Raw genomic sequence first — 19706 nt, 5'->3', positions numbered from 1 at the left:
TACCACTCAACCCCAGGATGGTAGCTAGAAAGCATATACCAGGTGCAAACTCAAGGACTTGCCTGGGTCCTAATAAAACTTTATTGACATGGGCAGCTTCCTGGCTGGATTTGGCCCATGGTGTGTAACTTGCAGTACCTGATGAAACAGACAGACACGATGAGTCCTGACTTTGTTGAATATGCTCTCCTGTGTGCTCAGCTGTCGTGCTGCGCCACGGAGGTGAGAGAGAGGAGATCGGGAGTGGACAGGGAACACAATTCTTTATTCGCTGGGGCACCTCAGAGTTGGGTGAGAGCAGTGGTTCCGGCCACGTGGAGGTAGCAAAAATGGCCGCCTCCAGCTAAGCGCAGCAGACCTCCGTTCACCTAGGTGAAAAGCTGGCAAGAGACAGAAGGGCGGAAGAAGAAGGGCTTTATAGGGCAAAAACCGGAAATGACGAGCCTGGACAGGATTGGTTGGGAAGGGCACTTGGAGAATATTGTATTAACTCTCTGGGGAAACTGACACTAGCCTGAGGGGACATCTGCACAACACTCAGCATCTGACTTAACCAACAGAGCATGGCAGGGTGAAAGGACACAATAGATATGCATGTGCAGATAGACTTTGATAAAGGAGCAGTCCAAATGGCAAAGCAGTCAAAATGATTACAGAGGGTCAAGGGAGACATAGCTGAGTTCTAGCTTCTTCAGATCATGACATTTGGTGCTGTTTGGAGATTCTCTCTCTCTCTTTTTAAAGATTTTCTTATTTTATTTTATTTTATTTATTTTCCCTTTTGTTGCCCTTGTTGTTTTTTATTGTTGTTGTAGTTATTGATGTCGTTGTTGGATAGGACAGAGAGAAATGGAGAGAGGAGGGGAAGACAGAGAGGGGGAGAGAAAGATAGACACCTGCAGACCTGTTTCATCACCTGTGAAGTGACCTCCCCCCCACAGGTGGGGAGCCGGGGCTCGAACCAGGATCCTTACACCGGTTCTTGTGCTTCTCACTGCCTGCGCTTAACCCACTGAACTACCACCCGACTCCCTGTTTGGAGATTTAAACCATCTAAACATATCATATGCTCAAAAAAACTTCAGTATTGTGCCGCATGGTGTTCTGGCTTGTGTCTTTCCAATTTCACAGCTTCTGTTTGTGCTCCAGGATCTTGGAGCTTAACTATTTTATGCATCCAAATTAGGAGTGGCACCTGCTTCCTTTTCTTCTGAATATCTTCTTTCCGTCTCAAGTTGTCATCTTTACGAGGAATCAGCCTCCCTCAGGGCTGTTCTCCTACCTCTGGACACAGGGTTCACTTGTGTGGTGAGGTGGAGGGTGCAGCCCCCAAGCATGTTTAATGAGTCTATGAGTGAGTGAGTGAGTGAGTGAGTGAATGAATGGATGAGTAGATGGCAGTGATCTGTCTACCCCAAGTATCCTCCTGTCCATATTTTATACTTTCTCTCAATACAATAGCTCACTTAGATAGTGCATGACCCAAGTTCAAGTCCAATCCCCACCACTTTGAGGGAAGCTTCTCTTTCTGTCTCTCTTGCTCCATCTTTAAGAAATAAAATAACATCTCCAGAACAAGTTGCCTTGCCGCCTCCTTACTACCCACTCATCCCCAGTCAAGAGATGTTGAAACATTTACCCGCAGGTGTTTCAGACATCTTGGAGGCTACGTTATGCAGAGCAGATGCCAGGATGGCAATAGCAGACCGTGGACATCTGTTTCCCCCTGGCTCCTTTTCTGAAAACGATTCCCTTCTTTCTCCTCTGCACACCGCTTCCCCTCCCTCAGGGGGGTCCCGGCTCTCAGGCTGGAATTCAGAGGCTGCATCTCAACCTTCCCCCACTGTTCCCCTGCCTGGTCCTCTGCCCATCTAGGGAGTGGCACCGGTGCCTGCTCTCTGTCACCCAGAGTCTCCATGTGCTCCCTGCAGGTGACTCTCCACTCAGGTCTAGGAACAGAGACCCCAGGGCATCTCTCTGTGCTTCTTCTGTGCCTTGGAGTTTAGCTTTTCCTCCTTAACTCACCATAGCCACCCGGAGCCAAAAAGAGAGTGGTGGGAGTTGAAAGAAGGGCTAAAGGGCAAAGGGTGGATTAGAATAAACTAGGACTCCACAGGACGGACGACCAAAGGGCGCCAGCCACCAGATTCTAGAGAGGAACTCTCCTCCCTGAACCCACTAGTAGAAAGCTCAAAATGAAGATCACTATTGCTATTCCCCAAATAAACAAGAACTTCAGTGTTTAAGAAATATTTTTATTATTTATTGGGTGGAGAGAAATTGAGGGGGACTTCCGGGAGGTGTGGTCATGGAGAAACTGGGATCTGATTGGCTCTCTGCCACCAAAACAATGAAAGAAACTGAAAAAGAAAGGGTATATAGAGAGAAAGAGAGACACTTGCAGCACCGCTTCACTGCTCATGAAGATTTCCCCCAGCAGGTGGACACCGGGGGCTTGAGAACACAAGTCTTTGCACATTGTAATGACTGTGATCAGCCAGGTGCACCCCCACCCAGCCCTAAGAACTTCAATTTTATAAAGATAAATAGATGAATCGTTTTTATGGCTGCCAATCTGCTTTGCATCTTTCATGTGAACTTGGAGGTTATAATACAAATGTGAAGTCTTATAGACCAAGTAGAGGCATTGCCCAATGCAGTGACAGAGCCTGGCACAAGATGGGTATCTGGTAGCTTCTCAAAGAATTTCAGTAGGCTTGATTTAAAGCGATCTGGTCCTCTTTGAATACGTTTCCTGTGATTTTTCTCAAAGTTTCCTTTAAGAGCCAATCCCAAGAAAACACTTCTAAATTTTCTCTGAAACCTCACAAAGACATCAGTCATTAACTTAATTAATGTTCCGTTCAGAAGGAGTCACAAGACAGATTTCTTTCTGAATTGAATACCTCCCTCCCCTCAAGTCAGTCTTCTAAAGAAACTGCATCAGGCAATGCAATGAGGATTGTGGGACTGTTCTTCTGCCTAAGGGCCAGGGCTACAAGTCTGTGTCTGCCCCAGGTGGAGTGCTGACCAGGCCACCTGAAGACTGAGAGATACTCTTTGTGCTTTAGAAATGATAATTTAGGGGATGGAGTGAGAGCAATGTCTTCCTTACCTAAAATAATGATTTTCTTCCAAATTTGAAGGCTGGTACTACATACAGCAGAGTTATATACTAATTCCTCCCTCCTCCTCTCATTAATAAACAAAAGATCTAATATAATTATTACTTTTGCTTTATTAATGAGTATAGTCTCACTCATGTGAGTGAATGTGTGTGTGTATATAAGGGTAGGGTAGATAGCATATGGCTTTGCAAAAAGACTCTTATACCTGAGGCTTCAAAGTCCCAGATTCAATCCTCTGCATCACCATAAGCCAGAGCTGAGCAGTGCTCTGGTTAAGAATAAACAAATAAATAAATAAATTATATATATATATATGTGTGTGTGTGTGTGTGTGTGTGTGTGTGTGTATACTACTCACTATATTCAACACCAGTGCTCTTCATCACATAAGGTGCTGATTTTAAATAGATAGTTATTCCCAAGGACATAAAATGCAGTCCCATATATTTTTTAATTTTTTATTTATAAAAAGGAAACATTGACAAAACCATAGGATAAGAGGGGTACAGCTTTGCACAATTCCCACCACCAGACCTCTGTATCCCATCGCCTCCCCTGATAGCTTTCCTATTCTTTAACCCTCTGGGAGTATGGACCCTAGATCATTGTGGATGCAGAAGGTGGAAGGTCTGGCTTCTGTAATTGCTTCCCCGCTGAACATGGGCGTTGACAGGTCGATCCATACTCCCAGCCTGTCTCTCTCTTTCCCTAGTGGGGAAGGGCTCTGGGGAAGCAGAGCTCCAAGGCATATTGGTGGGGTTGTCTGTCCAGGGAGGTCTGGTCGCATCCTGATAGCATCTGGAACCTGGTGGCTGAAAAAAGAGTTAATATACAAAGCCAAACAAATTTTTGGACAATCATGGACCTAAAGACTGGAATAGTGCATGTGAAGTGTTTCAGGGGGGGGTCCCCCATTTTGTAGATAGCTAATAGGCATATTTTAGTTATATTTCAAAGGGCCTGTAGCTATACTAGTTTTTTTTTTTTTTTTCCTGAGCCTGAAATCTGATATGCAGGTGGATGCTAATTATTGTCTGGGGAGATGATGTCATGGCTGGGAAAAGGACCAGAAAGCTGGATCAGGGAAGAGAGTAGCACCCTAATATGAGGAAGGGGTATAAATATTATTGTAAACCCCATCAATTTGATGTGACCTGGGATCCATAATTAGCTTAGGAGCCTGTGTAACCTCTACATCCCTCTAGATCTGAGCTCACATTCTGTGGTCATGAGCAGGAACATTCCAAGCTGCCCCAGTATCGACCCATCTTCCTCAGGTGTAGCATAGAGGATGTTGTCCATCCTCCCTTTGGAGGATGGAACATTCTCTACCATTGTTGATCCAGCTTGAGGGCAAGGTCCTATGGGGCCCCACAGCCCCATATTTATTTATGGAAAGAAGGGAAAAGACTGTGTTTCTTATTCTGGGTAAGTATCAGGCTGCCTAAGAACTCATACAAAAACTAAAAGAACTTACACAACAACTAAAAGCAGTGTTACTGTACAGAGATAGCAGTGAATTCTGTTCTTTGGATGTTTGACCCACTGGGTATGAGGTACATTTGCAGGCCTTGCTCACTGTCACAATCCTGAGGGAATGCACAAGCTGGCATGACAAGAGGTGGAAACCTGTACTGCTTGGTGGCACCACATGGGGCCAGTTAGGATTCCACCAGAGATGTCTGCTCTAAAGAGCAGATCTTCCATTGTAAATGGAATGCTTTCATACCTGTCCCAGATAAGATGACGGTCTAGAGAGATGCCATCATTGAAGTTGCAGCCTGGTCTTGCCATTGAAAAGTCCTGTGCAGGCTTCTCATCTTGGGCATAGGGGCAGAGTGCCTTAAAGAACCATGAATCAAGGGTTACCAAGCCTGCCATTTTGATGAACCTAGTCAACAGAGGCCAGTGGTTAAGAGAACATGTCATTCTTCAAGTTGAGGATGAATGTACACAAGAAATCTGAGTATGATGGATTTGATCTTTATTGTAAGATTTATTTACTTGTTGATCAATGAGAGAGAGAGAGAGAGAACCAGGTTATCACTCTGACATATGCAATGTGGGATAGTACTTGGGACCTCAAGATTGAGAGTCCAGTCTTCTGTCCACTGTGCCAACTCCTGGGCTTCTATGGGCTTGATCTTATCCATGGTTGAGGAGAGTAAAAGGAGAGTGTAGAAGTAACAGACAATGGGAGCCAGGCGGTAGGTAGCACAGCAGGTTATGTCTAGGTGCCTCAAAGCGCAAGGACTGGTGTAAGGATCCCGGTTCAAGCCCCTGGCTCCCCACCTGCAGGGGAGTAGCTTTACAGGTGATAAAGCAGGTCTGTAGGTGTCTGTCTTTTTCTCTCCCTCTCTGTCTTCCCCTCCTCTCTCCATTTCTCTCTATCCTAGTCAACAATTATTATGACATTGATAACTACAACAATAAAACAACAAGGGCAACAAAAGGGAATAAATAAATATATATTTTAAATTAATAAAAAGTAACAGACAGATCCTTCTTGTCTTTCTAGCTCTTGAGCTCTGCAAGGAGTTGGTAGATTATTAAACTGTGGAAATCTTTGTCCAAGTGGATTTTCTTACGTGAAGATCAGACATGAAAGATTCCAACATCAAAGACAAGACAGTCAGTCTCAACAACCAAGACCAGTAACATTTTTTACCATCAGTTTTCTTTTTTTTTAATTTATTATCATTATTAATATATTGGATAGAGGTAGCTGGAAATCAGAGGGAAGGGGGTGATAGAGAGGGAGAGAGACACCTGCAGCCCTGCCTCACTATTCACAAAGCTTTCTCCCTGCAGGTGGAGTCTGGGGGTTCAAACCTGGGTCCTTGCACACAGCAACATGTGTGCTCAACCAGGTGTGCTACCACCCAGCCCTCCAACAGCCTTGTTCTCCAAGTCATGAGCAGAGGCTTGAGGATGATTCTGAGCACAGTGATGTTATTATACCTGGTTCCAGCAAAGAGCTCTAACTTCACAGTAAGCTCCAGCTGTGATGTAGGACCGTAACAATCCTTCAGAGGTAGCTGCTGAAATCTATAGATATTTTCTAGAAATGTGAAAGAGCCCTTCTCAGGGTGGAAGCTTTTATTCTCCCTGTTGTATGCCCCCTGGGATTTTACTTTCCAATGTAATTAACATATACAAATACTAGCACCACCATCACCACCACTACCTCCATCATCACCAACGCCAGAACCATCAACTCACCATCATCACCATTACCTCCAATACCTCTACCACCACCATCACTGTCACTACCATCTAAATCCAAAATATCCAGGCAGATCCTTAGTGTTAAAATGATCTTAGTGGATTTCACCAGGCTTTGGTTCATTGCATTATTACTAATTATTTAGTTACTAGGTTGATGAAGGCCACAAGACTTGGACTATATCCCAGCCTTCCCAACCCTTCATCGACTGTGATCAACATGTTCCCCTGCTGAAAAAAACACCTGCATAGATACCATGGTACCAGGGTCAACACAAACTCGGATCCACCTGCTCTCATTATTAAGTTCTTAGGCTTTGGGGAGGATGGGTCTAGTTGACTGAAGAGGAGAGGCATGGATATATATATTCTCTAATATGTGGAATTTATTTTTCAGTATATGTGCTGCTGAAGCGAGCACGGAATTTATTTTTCATAAGTAAAACTTCTGTACTTCTCAACATTCTAAAGTACTTGTTTCACAGTAGATATAGCAGCATTTAGTTCCTTGAAATCAAATTGCACCTAACTTTTTTCCCATCACCCATAACTGGATTGCATTAGTCACACCTACGGAGGCTTGAAATGATTCCACATAGTACCTAATCTTGTTTGAACAGCCTCAGATATGTTTTTTCCCTTTCTTTTGTGTTGGCAAAATGTGTCCAAGCTTTCTACAGTTGGTGTTCTCTTTTCTTTTATAAACTTCCAAGCCAGGCCTCATCTTTTAAGATGAAATTTTATGTTTTCAGTGTAGAAAATAATCTGACTGACTCACCTCGACCAAATAGGACTGCAGCATTTGTTATCTGGTTCCTGGACTTCTGGGGATTACAAGTCAAAGTTTAGGCAAAGTTCTGATAACCAGGGGACTCAAGTGAGAGGTAAGAGCTATTGTTTCATCAAGTTTCGACAAGGAAGGATTCAGGCAGGTCTAAGGTCAAGAGAAGTTGCTCTATGTTTGTCTTATTTGTTTAGTTTGATTTTTTGTCTGCTTCTTCAGGAATAATATGTAGCTGTCTTTTTTTCACTCCATTCTTCTTCTAGCGTTGGCCCTTCTTCCGTAGCCAGTCAACAGCGTCAGGTTGAAAGCTGTCAGGAGCTGCTTGTTGCTGGCTTTGAAAGTGACTGGGGTCCATGTGGATTCAGTCGGCTAGGAAGGATCGTCAGTTTCCCCAATGAATGGGTACTCACGGGACGCACCACGAGAAGGTCGATCCGATGCACCTGATAATGAGCTGTGAAAGCAAACCAGAGTTAGCTGTGCTAACTTATTTCAGGGATATTTTACCCCCTTTAATGAACCAACGCATGTTTTATTGTTGTTACAAGGTTTTGCATCTATATAATCCCACCACTCCCACTGGGCGCTTTTTTATTTTTTTCAGCTAAAGGGTAAGAGACAAAGAGGAGAGAGAAGCGGAGAGCGAAGTAGAAACCCTACAGCACTGCTCTACGGCTCATGAAACTTCCCTATGTATGTGACTTTCTGTGGTGAGCAGGGCCTCTAACCCAGGTCCTCTTTCATGAGCCATCTCTCCCCACCAGCCCCACCCAAAACAGAGGCCAGTACAGAATACAGCCTTCTCTTAGCTGTAGTCACAACCTTGCTTCTTTGTTATTCTGCCTCGCTCTCTAACTTGAATTTTCTCACTCTCATTCTCATTCTCACGCTCATTGTCATTCTCGTTCTCTGGTTAAACTTCGGCTTGGAATCTTGGAGGTCTTGAGAAAAGTTACCTGTGGGTGTCAGCAGCAAGAGTGGTGAAGGTGACTGCTGGCAGGAAAAGTGGTGTCAAGGGGCGAGTCAGGGTGAGACCCTCTACCAAGCAGTCGGGAAACTGTCCCCTTGATAGAGGGGAATGTGACTTCCCAACATCTGCTCCTTCATTATTTTTTTCTTCCTGTTTTTAAATTTCTATTATCTTAATTTATTTCTTGGATAGAGACAGCCAGAAATCGAGAGGGAAGGCAGTGACAGAGAGGGAGAGAGACAGAAAGACACCTACAGCACTGCTTCACCACTCTCAAAGCTTTCCCCCTGTATGTGGGGACCAGGGGCTTGAACTTGGGTCCTTGTGCACTGTAACCTGTGTGCTCAACCAGGCGTGCCACCATCTGGCCCCAAGACCTGCTCCTTCTTATCAAAGGATCCTAAACCACAGTGGAGTTTCACACCTGACTCGACCTCCCATGCCCTGGCTGGAAGACGAGTGAACAGACTAACAGTCCAGTTGGAAGGCAGGAGCAGTCACAAGGCAGGTCATGGACTAGGCAGCACTGAGCCTGAGGAGAGTGTCTTCTGACACAGAGACACACAGAGAAATGGAATCAGGGCTGTGATGGGATTAAATCCAATATCCAAAGGGTTTTGATTTGATATAGTAAACAACTGGGATTTGTTTTGTTTTTGCTTTTTTTTTTTTTTTAGATGTAAAGCCATCAAAGAGGGCTGGGTGGTGCTATACCCAGTTAAGCACACATAGAACTAAGTGCAGGGACCTGTGCAAGGATGCAGGTCCTAGGCCCTGGATCCACACCTGCAGGGGGGATACTTCACAAGCAATGAAGGAGGTTTGCAGGTATCTCTCTCTCTCTCTCTCTCTCTCTCCCCTTGTCCTCTCGATATTTCTCTGTCCTACCCAATAAAATATAAAAAATAATAAAAAAATTAAAACAAAGTCATCAAAGATAAGAAATGAGATTAAGACCAAGTTGTAGCTATATTATGAGAAAAAACATATTAAAGTAACTTATTGATCGATCTCTTCAGTGATTTCCCCTAATATTTATCACTTTTCACACTCCTTTCCCTAGCACTGAACAAGGACTTGAAAAGACAAAGTTTAGTGGGGTGAACTTTGTCCTTGTCCTTGTGATGTTTCTCATTCTAGAAGGAAGGAAGGAGGTAGGGAAGGAAGGAAGGAGGGGAGGAAGGAAAGAAGGGAGGAAGGGAGGGGAAAGAAGGAACAGAAACCTTTAATTCTGGAGTATGACCAAATAATACCTGTACTATCCACTTGAAAACAACCAAAGACAAGTACCTGAAAGACACCCCGATAGGCCGGCCTTCTAAGTGTGTGGATCAACTAGCACTAAGGCTGCACCTGCCAAAGGGTACTGTCATGTGTGTGAAGCCTTAGTGCAGCCCTGACAAATCACAATTCTCTGTGTATTGACACTGGAACAACCCCAACTGGTGAAAAGTGGAGGGCACTCTGTTAGGGTCCACTCTCTCTCTCTCTTGCTCCCACTGATGCATGATGGAGGGAAGGGGTGGGGGGGGAGGCTTAGCCATCAAAGTAAAGACAGGGGAGGCAGCTCAATATTAGAGCAAAGTACTTTTACGTTAGAGACCCCAAAGTTCTCATGTTTGATACCAAACACTGCTATATGCTAGATCTATGCAGTGCTCTGGTCTCTCATAAAAATAAACAAATCTTTTTTTCCCCCAGAGCACTGCTTACCTCAGATGTATGGTGGTGGCAGGGATTGAACCTGGCAACTCAGAACCTCAGGCATGAAAGTCAGTTGTGTACAGCCTAGTGCTATTCCCCCATTTCTAAGTAATTCTTTTCTTTTTTTTGCAATAGCTTTCTTTTTAAAATATTTTATTATTTATTTATTCCCTTTTGTTGCCCTTGTTGTTTTATTGTTGTGGTTATTGTTGTTATTGATGTCATTGTTGTTGGATAGGACAGAGAGAAATGGAGAGAGGAGGGGAAGACAGGAGGAGAGAAAGACAGACACCTGCAGACCTGCCTCACCGCCTGCGAAGTGACTCCCCTGCAGGTTGGGAGCTGGGGGCTCGAACCGGGATCCTTACGCCGATCCTTGCACTTTGCACCACCTGTGCTTAACCCGCTGTGCTACCGCATGACTCCCAAGTAATTCTTTTCTTTTATTTGATAGGACAGAGAGAATTTGAGAGAGGAGGGGAACACAGAGAGGGAGACAGAGAGACAGCTGCAGCACTTGCCTTACCGCTTATGAAGCATCCCCCCTGCAGCTGCGAAGTGGGGGCTCAGACCCAGCTCCTTGAGCATGGTAACAAATGCACTTAACCATGTGCACCACTGCCTGATGGCCCAGTAAGTCTTTTTTTTTTTTTTTTTAAAGCAATCACTTGCCTATGAGGATGTTGATAAGCAGATCTACTGAGGAAGCAAGAATGACGAACACCTGGCCAGCTGGGAGAGAGGCTCAGCCCAAACTGAGTCCACAGGTGGTCCTGATGGCACAACTCTCATTTACAGCATGAAACTGGGCATCAATGTTGACCCAAACTAGTCACCTGTGACCCAAAAGCTTTCTCCAGTGAGAATGTCCCTCACCCTCTTGGCCAGCATAAGCCACAGGGACCCTCAGCCACTGTCTGCCTCCACCTGCAGCACACTTGTCTCCTGAGCATCTATGGAGTAGTGCACAAACCTCCCCACCCCTCACTGAATTCTGGGCTGGTGCTGTTGTCATATGACCTCCCCTGCCCTATAGAAGCCTATTGTAATGGCACTCACTTAACCTGATTGGTAAAAGTGGGACCTACCCACCTAGAAGTAGTAGTTAGCATACTTGAGATCAAACCCCATCTAAAACAGGTACAAAAAGAAAATTGTCTCCAAAACTGAAGCTGGGAGGGGGGTAGGGGGAAATCCACTTTGAAAATGTCTAGTCATAACCCAGCCCTCATGGTTAGAAGTTGAAGTGGCAACACCTGGATGGTCTGAAGATCCTGAGGCTGAGTGAGAATCCAGGCCAATGTGAGCTGAGGTGAGTGATGCTCTGATGTGTCTGCAGATTACTCTGCTGCTCACCCACCTGCCAGGTGCCAAGGATGTGCCCCAGTGAATAAAGGCCCCCAAAAGCAGTCACTTGCAAATATCACAGAGAAAAAAAAAGCAAGGCAACCAGACCTCCAGGCAGCAGAATTCTCCACCAGCTGAGTCACATCTCAAGGCTTTAACCATCAATGTGTCAAACTTAGAGGAGTCAAGGTTATGGTACAATAAATTCAAGGAAATAAAAGAAAAGTGAAAGATATTGAGGCAAGCAAGGGCTAACTTCTGGAGAGAAAAACAAGGGTTAACTTCTTAGTTGAAGAAAATTGTCATTGCCAGTCATCTTCCTCTTCCTCCTCTCAGAATAAGCAGGCTCTCTACTGCTGGCATCAAAGTGGCCTTGGTGGGTGGTCTTAGAATCTGCTAATTGTGCCCCAGGGTCTGCTCATAACACAAGTAAGTTGTACTCTCTGTATACAAAAAAGAAAAGAAAAGGAAACCTGTTAAGCATGCTGCTATGAGTTACTACGGGGAAGTTGATAAAAGGGCCATTGTTCTCAGGGGCCCAGTCTTTTGTGGATGTGGGTCTGGCTGGGTCTGCCAGCACAATAAACATGACTACCTACATTAGAGCGAAAACAATATGATTGGCTATGAGAGTCTATAAATATAAACAAGGAGACTGAGACAACAAAATGTAGTAATGCACATTAAAGACTCAAATAGACACAGCTTACCAGAGAATCATTAAGTTAAAGGATGCAGAGGAATCTGGAGGACAGAGGCAATCAGGATCAGAAAAAGAAAGTTTAGGAAGCGTGGAAGGATAGAGTGAAGAGGTTCAAAGTCGAGGCAATCACAATTCTGTAGGGAAGAAGAAGAGATGTCTATAATATTTGAAAAGATAATAGCTAGAGGATTTTCCAGACAGGAGAGATAAAAAGAAGGGGAGGGGGAGGAAAAAAGCAGTCCTCACTGAATCAGAATACAATTTTCAGTGCACCAAAGACAAAGAAATATAAGTCAATTGCCTTCAAAAGAGTGACAAATCAGAGTGACAACAAATTTCTTCATAGTAATAAAAACATAAGCTAGAAAGCTATAGAACAATATCTTCCATAAGCCAGGAGAAGATAGCTGCTGAGCAAATTGTGTGTCCTTCAGGAGAGAAAAGATAACTTTCAAGAAGGAGGATGAAATGAGGTCATTTTTGGATCCTGAAACACTGAGAAAGTTGACTCAAGCAGAACTTGAGTAGTGGAAACTAGAGTGAACATCCTTCAGGTGGGAAGGAGGCTGCACACGAGTGGTTTGAGATGGAAACTAGCAAGCAGATGCAGGGAAACGCATAAACAAAATTGCCTGTGCAGAATAATAGTTTCTTGGGGATTAGTGAGATCACGCATGATTCGTCATTTAGAAGAATAACTCATGTTGAACTAGTCCACTGCCCTTATAAAGTTAATACTTTGAAACAAGCATTTATATTCAAAAAGATTTCTAGAGTGAACACAAGTGGAAGAGAAACAAGATGTCTAAATAACAAGTTAGCACAGAGGGAGAAATGGAATAAGCACATCTCAATGGTGGAACCTCAAAGAAGAGAAACAAATAATAAGGAAGCACAAGGAAGATGTTAGGAAATGATTTGAATGCAGTAGCTACTACTGCTTTAAAAAGGAAGCTGGATCTATCAGATTTAAATTAAAAATAGCACCTTTAATATTACAAAGATTAATCAAGGAGACATAGTCGCTATAAGGTAAGCTAAGTCTTGAGGAAAAATAGAGTTGCTTGAGCTAATGTTAATATATAAAACTAGAAGATCGGTTGAGATCACTAAAGATCTAATGATTTGGTTATAGCTATAACTATCCATTGCTTTCTTAAACCCTAAGATAACAGGAACATTTCCCTTTCTCTATAAAGCCTGTATTTCTCTCAGTCCTGAAACTTCTACGGTGAGGCTCATTTTCCTGCATGCTTCTCCCAATTCATACCAACTGATACTGCACCTGCCGACCCCAACCGAATCAATGCTACCAGTACCACCTCGGCATGTTTCACCATATCTAGAGATGTCAGGCATGGAATGTGAACTCACCAGCTTCATTACTCTGGTGAGACATTTCCTAGCTCATAGGACTCCTTAAATTCATTTCGAGTGATACACTTTTTTTTTTTTTAAATTGTTGCCAAATTTATTCAAGTTAAGTTGATTGCCAAATGTTGTACCACATTCCTTGTTTAAATAATCAATTTAGCCTGGGAGTAACATCAGGGTGTACAGGGGATGCCTTTAGTCCCTGTAAGCATGAAGCCTCATGCACCTTCCCTGGGTGCTGGCCATGACGGGTCAGCTAGTTAACAAGTGGCTCTAAGAACTCCAGATTCACAGCTACTCTGGGCATGAAGGGGGCTGAGGTCACTGTCAGCAGCAGACAGTACAGCTTTTGTCTCATTCAAAATGCCACTACTCTTTGTGAGAACTCACAGCAAACTAGGTGGAATTCATGTACTCAAAACAAAAAAGGTGTCAACCGGAAAGAAGGCATTTCTATGGATTTTCAAAATATTGAAAACCATATTAGCCCAAGTCTCTGGAAGAATTTTCTCAGCCTACAGGAATAAATGTCAATTCCCATTCATATTAAGCACATTCAAGGTGAACCATTTGGAATAGACACGCTATAAAAATTTCCCAATGCCTAATTATTTCAAGATACTTTATTTTTAAAACAGGTCACAGCACTAAGCTTTTGGCCCAATCTGCCCATGCACAAGCTACAAATGCTTGCTTGGCAGCTGAGGGACATGCTGTAGTAGCATGTTTGAAAAGTGAATAAAAATCCATATAAAAAATATTCAAATAGTTTCCATAGGAACACAGGTGTGACCCCCTCTTCTAGTCTTTCATACTGTTGCATGTGTGCCAACCCTACTTACGAAGATTTTTTTCAACACTAGCAATAATTAAGTTAAACGGTCCCCCCAAATCCCTTAATTCAAGCTAAACTCGCAGTTCACAGCTACAAGAATGGTCTCTACACATTAATACTAGCAGAAGCACAGGCTGCTGGGTGTCGCTTCATCCCACTCTCCTAAGCACAGGACACAGACAGAACGCTGATGTCCTGCTCCTCCACTTCCGGCGGGAAGTCATGGCTCTGGATTTGCTGCATCAGTTGCCACGTTGGCCATGACAGATTGATACACTTCTTAACAAATCTCAAAACCTGGGAGTCGGGCGGTAGCGCAGCGGGTTAAGCGCACGCAGCTCGAAGCGCAAGGACCGGCATAAGAATCCTGGTTCGAGCCTCGGGCTCCCCACCTGCAAGGGAGTCGCTTCACAGGTGGTGAAGCAGGTCTGCAGGTGTCTATCTTTCTCTCTCCTTCTCCTTCTCTGTCTTATCCTCCTCTCTCCATTTCTCTCTGTCCTCTCCAACAATGTTGACATCAATATTAATGACGATAATCACTACAACAATAAAACAACAAGGGCAACAAAAAGGAATAAATAAATAAATATTAAAAAAACACCTCAAAACCTAGATATAGACCAGGGTCCCTTTGAGCCTGTGGGATAAGTACAGTTGTTCCAGTTAACTAATAAATACTAAGCCACAGGACTGTTAGATGCTGCTTGAGATCATACTAATCAATGGCAGAGAAAAAAATTTTAATCAAGAGTAAAACAAAGAGAACATCTTGGGGAGATATGCTGTTGCACTCCTGTGGACTAAGAAGTGATGCTTTGCTCTGGGACTATAGCCGGGGAAAATATAGTGTGAGACTTACATGGCTTATTGTGCCAAAAAACATGGAAGTGTCCTGGGACTAATGGGGCCATGTCAAAAGATGACAAGGGATGGGGGAGACAGTGTAATGGTTATGCAAAGAGACCCGTGACTGAGGTGTCAAGGTCTCAGATTCAGACCCCAGCCCCTATTTCACCCTGGCCCGCACCACCATAAGCCAGAACTGAGCAGTGCTCTGGTTAATATATATATATATATATATATATGGAAGGGGGAGACACTTGCTGGCCCCACATCTGGAGCAATCTGAAAGGGACAAAGAATGACTACAATGGATGACAAGACTTTGAGTAACATAAGTAATTATCTGCATTACACAGTGAAATGGAAGGGGAATATTACAGTAGAATACTAGCTAACAAATGCAGGAGGAATGACAGATTTTGAAGAGTTACTGTTTGATCACTAAAATAGTAACAATCAAGGAAGATGAAAAGCAGCATGGCTGGGGAACAGCATAATGGTTAAAGAAAAGACGTCTCAGGTTCCATCCCTAGCACCACTGTAAGCCAGAACTGAGCAGTGTTCTGGTCTGTCTTCCTGTATTGTTAGCTCTGTATTGCTCTCATTTAAATCAGCCAATAATAATAATAAAAAGAACAGGTGCTGAAGTTGGGGTTGGGGGCCAGCCCAGCCAAAACTGGGAGCTAGAAAAATCATTGCTGGAGGTGGGAGTCTCCCTGATCCTCTTTTACTGACCTCATGAGAACCAGTTTCCCTTATGTGCTTGCTAGGTGTGTAGCTGCTTAGAAAGAATGCCTACATTGCTTTGCTCATTGGAGGCTGGGGAGACAAATGATTCTGCAATAGACTTTCATGCCTGAGGCTCCAAGGCCCCAGGTTCCATCCCAGCACCATCATAAGGCAGAACTGAGCAGTGCTGTGGTTTAAAAAAAGTAAATGCTTCATAGAGGAGAACCTAGTGGGGGTTATAGTGTTATGTGGAAAACTTGGACATGTCATGCATGTACAGACTATTGTATTTCACTGTCAGCTGTAAACATTAATCCCCCAGTAAAGGAATTACTCACTGAATTGAACTCTGGGGCTAGATACTCTTCACTGGCGATCAAGTGAACACTAGGAGAGGTCCAAACTCTTCCACCATCAGAGAAAATGGACAGGACTGGCCCCTTTCAGCCTGGCAGAAACAAGGTGTGTGTGTGTATGTGTGTGTGTGTGTGTGTGTGTGTGTGTGTGTGTGTACACTGGATTACCCATTTGTGGGGAACAAGGTGTGTGTGTGTGTGTGTGTGTGTGTGTACACTGGATTACTCATTTGGGGGAAACAAGGTGTGTGTGTGTGTGTGTGTGTGTGTGTGTGTGTACACACTGGATTACCCATTTGGGGGAACATTTGCTGTTACTTGCTGATTCTCAGTAGTTCGCAGCACAAGGAAACCCAGAGGCAGAAAGGCAGATGCAGCAGACACACCCTGGGAGTAATTACCACACGGGGAGCCCCACAGTTCACCTCCCAAAGAAAGAAGCAGAACCTTGCAGCCCCCCAGGAGCCCCCATGCCCACTCCCCAGTATCCCTGTTGCTCCACCCTCCAGCCAGAATGAGGCGAACCTGGCGTCTGCTGGAGGCCTTGCCTGTGTGTTTACGGTTTCCCACCCAGATGTACAATGTGGACATGGCAGTTTCTGTCTGCCTAGCTTATTTATTTATCTGTCTACTAGTCAGGGCTTAGCTGAGATTTTGTACCTACATGTTTCAACCACTCCTAGAGGACTCTTTCCCAGATAGAGACTGAGAGACAGAGAGGAAGAGAGACAGAATGAGGGGAGGAGAGATACCACTGCATTGCTTCATAGCTTGTGAAGTGTCCCCTTTGTGTGGTGTGGTGTGAACTCTACTGGGTAAATTTAGTATCACCCAGCTCCCTTTGCCTATTTTTTTAAGCCTTCATATCTTTGGCGACTGGGGGATAGCTCACCTGGGAGAGCACAGGCCACTCCACATGCAAGGTCCTGGGCTTGAGTCCCTGAACCATGGACACCACAGGGGGAGCTCCAAGGATGGTGGAGTGGTGCTGTGGTGTCTCTCCTCTCTCTGTGTCTCTCTGATCTCCTCTTTCTATGTCTCTCCCTCTCTCTCAAAGAATAAGCAGACTCTGGGAAGCTCCTTAGTGACCTTCCATATACACAAGGTCTTGGGTTCATTTTCTCCCCTGTGGTGTTAGCAAAAGAGAAAAAAAAATTCAATCATTGAATCAACAATTTTCTCTGTCATTCTTGATCTTTTTCCAAATATATCTAAAGAAAAGTTTATTTTTTAATTACTTTATTTTATTAGTGATTTAATAATGTTTTACAAAATTATAAGATAATGGGAGTATAATTCCACACCTCTCTCACCACCAGAGTTCTGTGTCCCCAGGCCCCTCCAGCAGAACTGCAGTAGTTCCCCAATGTCACAGTTAGAGGTTGGCTCTATATCTATATCTGTCTATTTTTGCCCATTTTTAAATTCACTTTTGCAGTCCTGCTTTCATTTCCTTTCTAAGTCACACCTACATCTATTACTACTTCTAGGTGTTTTTTGTTTTTCCTCTGCTCTCTCAGATAAGTGAAGCAGTGCCTGACTTCCTAAGGAAGACTTTAGCACTTTAGGCTTGGAGGGTCTTATGTGTGGGAATATGAACATATGTGCATAAAATACTTCAAGTTCATATTAATATTTAAAATTCTAATTCAGGACTAAAAGACTTGACTTAATCTCTTTTATATTAAACTCATATAGTCTATCTTACCAAGAATCCATATTTTCTAAAACACACACACACACACACGGAGAGAATCAGAACATTCCAGAATAACTCCAAGTTGCTCTACCTTTCCTCAAACACACATCTCAGAAAACTCACATTAGCACCAAAACATAACTGAAAACAACACAGATTATCCCCTCTGCTTTCACTTAATTTTATGAGAAGGGGGAGAAACCCAGCACTGCTCAGCTCTGGCTTATGACAGCACCAGGAGTCAGACCTCAGGCATGTGTGTCCTGAGTCCATACAGGTTGGGTTTTCTCCCTGGACTGCCACACTATACAGGCTTTCCAAAGCATGCTCCACACTGTGCCCCTTCTTTTGGCCTTGGTCTTTCTAGCATACAGGTAATGATAGCCACCATCTGCTCTGTGCCCTCTGTCTTTCAAGGCATCTGAAAGTCACTTTCCAGTAGCCTTCCTAGAAAACTGTTCACAATAGCTAATGAGTAGAAGCATCCTAAACACCCATCGACAGATGACTGACTAAAAAGTTTGGGGATATATACTCTGTTGGGAACATGTGTAAGCCTGATAGAGCTTAGGGAGAACCACCCCCATCTTTGGATGGAGGTCTGAGAAGATAACCTCTTGGTAAGTCTCTCTCAACAGAGGTGAGCATAAGGGGGGTAACTCAGACTTGGTTCTTTCCTTCTTGACTCTCAGGCCCACAGATACCACAGTACTTCCCTCCATTAACTGCAGGCCACATGGCCGCAGATTCACTCATTCAAAGTCACCTTCTGATCACAGAAGAACACATCTTATCACACACTTCATCGCCCACCTCAGACCCCAGACAAGAGAAATTCCAAACTATATGGCCTTTTGATATCCATCTTCTCCCTGTCTCACCCTATGGGTTTAACCCCTATGCTTCTCTCAAATACCTTTGGATAATTAAGTTGCTTGTGTTATGGAGAATAACTGTCTTGTATCTCATCAATTCCTGTCATACCAGCCCCCTACCTTAGGGGCATGCTGACAGTTAAGAAACCTGTAATTTCTGTCATATTTCAACAATAATTAACTTCATTGATTTTCTATTTAACTCATGTCCACTTTGCTAATAAACGGACTCTAGGATTCTGGGACTCAAGGACTCAGATTCTAGATTCACGCTAAGAGTCCCCTGGTGTCTTTTACTTCGTGTCACCCCTGTCGTGAGCAAGAAAGAACCAGCCCGTTACGTTTCCCCTAGAGGACACCCTGCTGGAGAAGGAGAGAGACACCCCGAAAATACTCCATGGAATACTACTCTGCAATCAAAAAGATGATGTTTTGGGGGACAGAATGAATGGAACTGGAGGTGATTATGCTTAGAGAGATAAATAAAGAGATGAAAAACAACTACCAGATGGTTCTACTCACATATGGAATCTATCAAACTGATACACATGAAATTACAAAACAAAAAACAAACAAAAATAACCGAAGCCAACAAACTGTTTCTAAGATTCTAAGACTTTGTGAGAACTCTGGTGGTTATCTTTGGGAGATGGGGAGGTGGGGAGGTGGGGAGTTGAGGACAAAGAACTTTGGAGGTGAGTGTGGTGTGGAATTAGATCCTGTCATCTTATAATCTTGCGACCCACTATTAATCACAAATAAGAAAGAAGAAAAAAGAAAGGAGGAGAGAAGGAGAGAGAGAGGGAGAGAATGGAATGAAAGAAACAAGAAAGGAAGCCAGATCTACGAAATACCAAAGTAATGATTATAAATGCATGAGCATGCAGTCAGAGGATGCCAGAAATAGCCCACAGCAGGTTGAGATCCACCCAGAGCACACCACCTGGGAGCTGTGGTTTCTTGGGCAGAAGCAAGGCTGAGCTCTGTTCTCTATGGGACCCACACATCTGCACAACACAACATAGCCCTCCCTAGGAGAGCCTCTGTTTATGCAGATCCTCAGCCTCTCTCTCTGCATCCAAGTGTGGAGGATGGGATTCCAAAGCTGCAATTAGGACACGTCCTCCTAGATGT

The 19706-nt window shown here is 43.9% G+C and overlaps 1 long non-coding RNA gene across 1 annotated transcript in view; it reads right to left on the bottom strand.

Annotated features, from left to right (window-relative positions):
• Positions 1 to 3615: 3615 nt before the first annotated feature.
• Positions 3616 to 19706, bottom strand: part of LOC132539383 (uncharacterized) — a 49122-nt gene continuing 33031 nt past the window's right edge. The window contains exon 4 of the long non-coding RNA XR_009550632.1: positions 3616 to 4970. This is a non-coding gene — a long non-coding RNA (uncharacterized LOC132539383). The remainder of the gene's footprint in view (positions 4971 to 19706) is intronic.

This window comes from Erinaceus europaeus, chromosome 7 (assembly GCF_950295315.1).
Source record: "Erinaceus europaeus chromosome 7, mEriEur2.1, whole genome shotgun sequence".
Taxonomy (NCBI): Eukaryota; Metazoa; Chordata; class Mammalia; order Eulipotyphla; family Erinaceidae; genus Erinaceus; species Erinaceus europaeus.
Note: the sequence above shows the minus strand (reverse complement) of the source record. Positions and strands in the feature narration are given on the sequence as shown.